Source organism: Corythoichthys intestinalis, chromosome 1 (assembly GCF_030265065.1).
Source record: "Corythoichthys intestinalis isolate RoL2023-P3 chromosome 1, ASM3026506v1, whole genome shotgun sequence".
Lineage (NCBI taxonomy): Eukaryota > Metazoa > Chordata > Actinopteri > Syngnathiformes > Syngnathidae > Corythoichthys > Corythoichthys intestinalis.
This window is the reverse complement of record NC_080395.1, coordinates 4,537,570-4,546,523: the sequence shown is the minus strand read 5'-3', so window position 1 is coordinate 4,546,523 and position 8,954 is coordinate 4,537,570.

Here is an 8,954-nt window from a genome sequence, read left to right as displayed (position 1 = left end):
TCATAACAGAACTTATGAGTTTATGTGACTCAATATCTGGTTAGATATCAGCCAAGGTCAAAGTCAGTTTCTTTTTTTTTTTTTTAATCACCCCACCACTTGACACACCCTTAGCACTGACGACAAAGATCAGCACAAACTATTTCCTGGGACCTAAAATTGGTTGCTTGCCTAAGCCTTTATTGGGTAAGCTCCTAAGGATTCACCTACTTTTTAAGTCAAAAAACTGAATCATCTTCCTGACCCGACGGTACAATTGATCAACTAGCGAAAAGCTGACCACCATTTGACCATTCAAACTAAAATGAGAGCACATGTAATCATCGCTAAACAACCAAACCCAGTAACTGACATATCTATGAACAGACTTAAGCTAACGATTCACTGACTATCCAACTACTAAAAGTACTTACGCGAGCTTATCGTCTTGTCCTTGTCCTCGTCTCTTCGCCGTATGAGTAACTTAAATACTGTGCGCTCAGGACCAAAGTCCTCAACGACCGAAGTACACACCCACACCGCGTGCGCGTCTCTGTGCGTATGTTTGCACAAAAAAAGCTAAGGAAAAGCATCTAGTAAATTTTGATGGTCTACATTTCCATTATATTTTAGTGATACTTTTAATGTTGAACTTAAACATTATTAAGTAACTGTTTTTGAAACAATCAGCAAATGCGAGTTGAATGACCAATCTCCAAGTAGCTCTCCAAAATAATTAGAACCAATGTTGAACAATATACATTCAAGTACAGATACAGAGGTGAAATGTCGCTTCTACGGGGACATTGGAATTGCTGGTCGTCGAGTATGTTAGGAAAGAAGTTGATGAAATAGCTACCTCATTTGAACTTTAAACTGTCTAGATTTGATCAGAGGTTGATGAGTTTTAACATGGCCTAGTTACTGTTTATAGTAGGGTTGGTCGCTTTCTGTTGATATCGGGCCACCTTCTGTTGATTACAGGTCACTTCCTGTTAATGGAATTGACGTATTTGGCAGTCAACTGCTTATTGCTGTCAATGTGATCATCAATGAGAATTGTCATTTGCTTCACCAAACCCTAAAACATCGACCTCCTGTAACCCGTACCACAGTCGTAACCCAAGTGTTGAAACAGCACAGGAAAACACACGGGAGAAAAACTTTTCTCCTGCTCAGTTTGTGGTAAAAATTTGTTCATAAAAAGGAAGCTTAAAAAGACACACCAGAACGCCCACTGGTGAGAAACCTTTCTGTTGCTTAGTTTGCGGTAGAAAATTATTTCAAAAGGGAACCTTCAAAAGCATACACTGGGGAGAAACCTTTCTCCTGCTCAGTTTGTGACCAGAGATTCCCTTTATAGGGAACATTAAAAAGGGAACGTACGAGGGTGAGAAACCTTTGTCCTGCTCAGTTTCTGTTGTTCCAGGCTACGTAACACAAGTGTGTTGGTGCGGAAAGCAGTGACGGTTGAAAGCTTTGCCTGTTACCCAAGCTGACGTTGTCGCTTTGTTTACGTGGGATGATTGCATTCTGTGCTCGGGTCCTTCTTTTAGCCCTCCTGCGGACTTGTGTGGAGAATTATTTACTGGTCTGGCGATGAACATGACTGATTCAAACTAATGGACATTCCTTTTGCTATCTTACATATAATATTACATATAATATTCGCATGTATTGGCTTTGTTGTATCATGTTATGTACCTGAGCAGACTACAAAGATGTTAACTGTTTATTCCTCTTCTTTTTTAAACTTATATTTTAACAAAAATACACAAATATATTGAAAAAATAGAAAATATTTCCTTTTTTCCTTTAAAAAAAAAATTTCTAAACAAAAACAGGTAGTTCCTGGGTTATGACGTACCCGACATACGTTATTTCGACTTTACGACGCCGATGTCTCGTCTGCCATTTTGTCTCCAGTCTTTTTTTTCTCATAGCACTCTTATGGAAACTAGAGGGTTTAGATGACACGATGCCTCGTGAGATGGCAGCAGAGGCTAAAGTCTATCGTTTTATTATTGCAGTCCAATATCACTCATAACAAAACTAGCGCATTTATAGAAATAGATATCTTGTGATATATCAGCACAGGCTAAAGTCAGTTGTTTTAAAACCTCCCACTTGACACACCCTTTGGACTGACAACAAATGTCAGCAGAGTAACAATATACAATTTTCTGAGGACCTAGAATTGGAGCTTAGGTTTAGGGTCTCACAGCAACTCGGAGCACAGTATAACGAATATACTGTAGTTTATCTATATATCATATAGAGAAATATAGTCAGTATTGTTAATCTTACTTTAAAAAAGTAATTACCAGTAATTACAGTTAGAAATTACTCCTCCCAAAATGTAATTGCGTTAGTAACTCAGTTACCTGAATGTAAAAGTAATTAATTACTTGGCAACGTAACAGGTAATAATTTTCTTTTTTGTTGTTGTTGTTGTTTTTTTTTTTTTTTTTGGGGGGGGGGGGGGGGGTGTCTGAATCAACCGTTAAGGTTGTTAAAATAGCTCCCGTTATTGCATTAGTTTCGTTCTGTCTACTTTCGACTTGTGGAAGTTTAAAACTGTTTCATTATTTAAAGATGGAGTTATGTCAAGATTTTGCCAATTTAGGAGCATTTTAAATAAAAAGTTATTTAGCTTCGCTAAGAAGGTTGTCTACAACAGAGCCTTCCTGAGAGGTCAACTGCTTTAAGATGGCGGCTGTTTACTAACGCATCTAGTTCTAAATGTATATATTTTGCTTATGCCAATGTGTCTGTCATTTGCATCTCGTTCTATAGTATGTGATATCTAACGTAGCATCATATGGGCGTAGTTTGTAGGCTATGGGCTACAGTCAGATATTATTGGAGCCACCTAGCATCGCGTTTGCAACGGCGTCCCCACTCCTGCTCTGCTCTCTCGTCTCCGTGAGTCAGTATCTCTGAGACTTTTCTCGCGTCATTCAACCAACATAGTAATGTACGCCTTTCCTGTCACAGTAACGGTGTTGCCAAGATGCGAAAAGTAATTAATTTGATTACTCACAACTGAAAAAAATTATGCCGTTAGCAGTGTTGTTAATCTTACTGAAAAAAAGTAATTAATTATAGTTACAAATTACTTCTCCCAAAAAGTAATTGCGTTACTAACTCAATTACCTGAATGTAAGAGTAATTAGTTACTTGGCAAAGTAATTGGTGATAATTACTTTTTTTTTTTTTCCCTCAAAAAAAAAAAAAAAAAAAAAAAAAAAAAAAAAACATTGGCCACACTATATGAAGTTTTTTGTGGAGGTTTTTGGTACAATTGGCCCGAGCCCAATTCTTTACCCTAATTTACCCTTTACCCTGAATCAACTGTTAAAAGTTGTTAAAATTGCTCCCATTATTGCATTAGTTCCCTTCTCTCTACTTTCGACATATGAAAGTTTTAAAACTGTTTCATCATTTAAAGATGGATTCAAGTCAAGATTTTGCCGATTTAGAAGTATTTTAGATAAAAAGTTACTTAGGTTCGCGAGGAAGGTTCTCTACAACAGAGCCGTCCTAAAATGCCTACTGCTTTAAGATGGCGGCTGTCATTTTGCATCTAGTTATATCTATATACAGTACATCTGATATCTACCATGTCTACCATATCTACAATAACATGCGGGCGTAGTTTGTCGGCTATCGGCTACAACATGTATTATTGGAGCTACCTAGCATCGCGTTTGCTCGGCGTTACAACTTTCTTGCCTCCTCCCCGCTCCTGCTCTGCTCTGTCGTCTCGGTGAGTCCGTCTCCCTTAGACTTTTCAACCAATATAGTAACGCATAGTAACGCATGCCTTTCCGTCCTCAGTAACGGTAACGGCGTTGCCAAGATGAGAAAAGTAATTAATTAGATTACCCACTACTGAAAAAAATAACGCCGTTAGTAACGCCGTTATTTTGTAACGCCGTTACTAACAACACTGGCCGTTAGTAACGTCGTTATATTCTAACGTCGTTATTAGCAACACTGTATATAGTGTGTGGTGTGGGGTGGGGTGGGGTGGGGTGGGGTATAACGAATGCATAATGTAGCCCCAGCCTCTACAGTAGCGTCTATTCTATGCACCTTATAATGTTGTACGAATATACTGTATACACAAAAATGAGTACACTCCTCACATTTCTGCAGATATTTAAGTATATCTTTTCATGGGACAACACGTACAAAATAACACTTTGACAATGAAAAGTAGTCTGTGTGCAACTTATATAATAGAGTTAATTAATATTCCCTTCAAAACAACTCAAAATATAGCCATTACTATTGGAACCCATGGCAACAAAAGTGAGTACACCCCTTAGAAACTAAGTACATCCCTAAAGGTCCAAATTGAGTGCTGCTTGTCATTTTCCCTCCAAAAAGTGCTGTCAGCATTGCTGCAGAGATTGGAAAGGTGGGGGGTCAGCCTGTTATTGCTCAGACCATACGCTACACTCGATATCAAATTGGTGTGCATGGCTGTCACCCCAGGAGGAAGCCTCTTCTGACGACGGTACACAAGAAAGCCCGCAAACAGTTTGCTGAAGACATGTCAACAAAGCACATGTATTACTGGAACCATTTCCTATGGTCTGATGAGACGGACGAAAATGCAAAGGGTGTACTCACTTTTGTGATACACTGTGAATATGAAAAAAAGTTTTAAAAAAGGCCATTCATAGAAAGTGCATCTTACGCCTTTGTTTTCAGAAAATGCGGCAACTGAATCCTCCTCCTTACCGACGGTACAATTGATTGACTAGCGAAAAGCTGACCAACATCCGACCAATCGAACTAAAACGAGATCACGTGAAATAAACGCTAAAAAAACAACCAACCGAAGTGAACGACCGACTAACCTATGAACAAACCTGGACCGATGGAGATACTGACAATCCAACAACTGACAGAACGAAGTTGTACTTACGCGAGGTTCTCGTCTCGTCCTTGTTGTCGTCTTTTCGCCGTGTGAGTCACTTTAATACTGCGCTAAGGTCCAAAGTCCTCGACCGACAGACACACCCACAATGCGGGCACGTCTTTGTGTATATGTTTGCGCACATCCGTGTGCAAATGTTGAAAAAGCTAAGGGGATTCTAGCATATTTTTACTGTGTACATTTGGTATATTTTTAGAGATGATTTAGATGATGAATACATTATTAAATAAGTGTTGTGGAGGTTTTTTTTTTAAATCAGCAAAAGTGAGGTCCATAACCTATCTCCATGTATTTCACCCGAATAGTTAGAAGCAATGTTGAGCAATATAGAGTCAAGATTCGTTATAGATGTAAAACGACGCTTCTACTGGGACATTGGAATTGCTGGCAGTCGAGTACGTTCGTACAGAAGTTGAATAGCTCTTTTACTCTTTTGAACTTTCAACTGTCTAGATTTAATCAGAGGCCGTTTTATGATAAGCTTTAACGTGGCCTAGTAACAATATATAAGATTGGTGGAGTGGTCCATCTCATAGTTTCATTTCGGTTGGGTTTCTTGAAGAGCTTGTTTTAGTGTACAACACACAAAAAAGGCAGTACCTGAAATGCTTTTGTTTTGAAAAATCTAACCAATAAAACTTGTGTAAATAAATCAAAGTTACCCATTAAGGTGATATTTCAAATAAATGACACTTTTTTACTTCAAAAATGAATGAATGAATTGAAAAAAAAATACAATGGTACGAAAAAAAAAATACAATGGTATGAAAAAGTAGCTGAACCCTTTAGAATTTTTCTCACATTTCTGCATAAAATCACCATCAAACGTGATCTGATCTTTGTCAAAATCACACAGATTAAAAAGTAGCGTCTGCTTGAACTAAAACCACCCAAACATCTATAGGTTTTCATATTTTAATGAGGATAGTATGCAAACAATGACAGAAGGCGTGAACCCTGATAGCAAAATATAACTGTCGCGGACATGGGCCAGATGTAGGGCAAATTTTGGGCCCAATTTCATAAAACAGTTTGCTCCAGTGTCTTTTTGAAACATGGGCCAAACTCAATAGAGAGTCACTTGCCGGATCAGCAACCATTTTGGGCCAGAACTGGTCCAAAGTAGCGGACATTGCATCACAGTTTTTCTCAATTGCTTTGGTACGTTTTTCAGATCACAATTGAAATTCTCAAAACTACTTGTTCAACCTGCGAAACATCGTATCACGAGTGCACATCAAACAAGCAGTTTCTCATTTCTTTAAGCAAGTTGAGGATGTTTTTGTGCAGGGATCAAACATTGTTCTTCGGTGTACAATTAAAAGCTGAAGAAAAGACACACCCCAAAAAAAATCCAAATTCGACGTGAAAATCTCTGAAAAGCAACATAGTTTGAATCCTACGTGAGTCTTCGAGCAATAACTGGGATCCTTTTGGACGGCTACTAATGCCCTCTTTCTTTCTTTTGTGATACGATTGCTTTCTAGAATCAGCTGTTGAAGATGGGAGGGGTTTAACTTCAGAGCCTTGGCCAACGAAATGCCTCCTCGCTTCGGGATGTTGCACTTTGAAAGCCTTCAAAAGAGATAGTTGCCTGAAGTCAGTGCGGGAGCCTGTTAAAAGTGATAAAGCTTCTACTGAAAGTAACATTGTGTCTGCCTTATGCTTGGCTCGTAGAATTAGTGATTCTTTTGATGAGTCGACCAGATCCCCAGAAGAATACAAACTGGAGGACTTCCTTACCTGAGGACTTGAGCAACAAAATATGAGACATGAATTAATGATTCTAAGCTAAAAACGACAGACATTTTGAATAATCAATTACTTTCGTTTTATGGCTGGGTTGAAACAGAAGCGGTTGCGCGACGTCTGTAAATGGGGGGTTTTCAGGGTAAAACGGACAAATTAAAAATAGTTCGGGGGCTTCATGCGCCCTGAATCTGCTATGGCAGCATATAGACATATTGTTCTATCAAACACAACAGTTGTTTTGGCTTAAAATACAGCAGTTTCTTTTAAAGAGGAGTGCAAGAGCAGAAAACTGCAGAAACTGCTTTTTCAGTCTTGTCTGTGTTTTCAGCTATATACAAATATAAATAAATATATATATATATATATATATATATATATATATATATATATATATATACATACATACATATAAATCAGAGGTTGCGCTAGACATTTTCGTTGTCTGTCATTTTGACTGACAGGGTCATAAAAATCCGGTCATAGTCTATTTTTACCCGTCGCTTAAATTTTTAAAATGATAATGATGACATATTCAATAGTATTTAGTTTTCATTCATTTTTAATTAATATTGTAACACTTGCTTGGCGGCGAAAAATTAGACACGGAAGTTGTGGTATTTTTCTCCCATTTTACTCTGCTTACCAACAACTCCGCCCCCAAAGAAAAAGAGGCAACGATATAGACCCCAATCACCAATGTCACACAATGATCTTAATTGTGGTTGTCAGCCCAAAATCTTCTAAATATATATTAAATGCATCTTACCAGATATAAAAAGACTACTACATAGTCTGTGGTGATCGTTTGGTGCCCAGATTTCTTGTCGAATTACAGCAGTCCATCTCGCTCTCATCTTCGCGTCTCTCAGAATACGGTAGAACTTCAAGTCTCTCCGTCTATCTTCCCAGGTCGTCCCCTCCCTTTCGTTGAGTGCGGACGTGGTTTGTGTTTGATAGACATTTTGGACCATATTGAGTGTACTTTTGCTATTATGGGACCGAAAAAGACCCCACCACAGGCTAGTGTTAAGCCTAAGAAGACATTAAAGAAAATTACGATCGAGCAGAAGAAGGAGATCACTGAAAAACACGAACGAGGTGTGCGTTTGTGTGACTTAGCGTCCCAGTACCAGTGCGCTAAGTCTACCATTGCTACCATCCTTAAGAACAAGGAAGCTATTAAGGGTGCGTGTGTCCCTCCCTCCTCCTCCCACTCCATTCCATCAAGCCATCAACTACCATCACAAAGGTAAATAAAACTTTATTATACAGTACTGTTTATTTCTTTAATTACAATACAATAGCACATTTATTATACATAAAATAAGGTAGATTTTTGTGTAGTTTTAAGGCTTATTTAGTAGAAAATTATGTTTTATGGGGACCTGGGAACGGATTATTGTCATTTTAATGGTTTCTTATGGGAAATAAATGTTCGGAAGACGAACTTTTTGCCTTACACACACTTTCTGGGAACCAATTATGTTCGTGAGCTGAGATATCACTGTAAATATATATATATATATTTATATATTAAAATCCGTGCTGATATATATGTACAGAATATAAAAAAATCCTTGCTGTTCGACGTCCTGGTCAAGCTGGTGGACAGGGGAGAGCTGGACATGGGAGAGCTGGGCTGTCATCAAGCGGCCATGAACCATAGTAACATCAAAATTCAATAAATAATAAGTTGTGATTGTATATAGGATATCTAATTTATTTGAATATTATTGATAATTGATTCTGCATGCTTTCCTCAAGTATGACGTTTCTGATGTGAAAATTGAATAATTTATTAGCTTGGGAAAACTTATGTCAAATTTGCACTAAATTAAAAAAAAAAGTTGCTATTTTGGGCAAAAACTTTAATTATATCTTAAATATTGCTATTGATCCTAAAAATATAGGTGATTATCTTTGCATTTGGTGATTTTTGTGTATTTAGTGTAATATCTGAGACTTTTAAAGCCATTTTATGTTTTGTTATACTTATGTACATAAAAAATAAATAATCAGGATTTTATTAGGGAACAACTTTGATTTTTTTTAAGCCACTGCTCATGGAGACTCATATATGCTTAAGGTAGGTGCCTGTTTTAGATTTAGGTCGGTAGCAGCTTTGGTTTTGAAAATATTTGAATTTTAAATTGTTTTTCAAAAAATAGGCCCCCTACTATTCAGCCCCGATTCCCGTCCATATGTTATGAAGTCTATGGTGCGGCACACAACAGATACACGTGCTCCCTTCGAAACCTTTGCTGCCGATTCG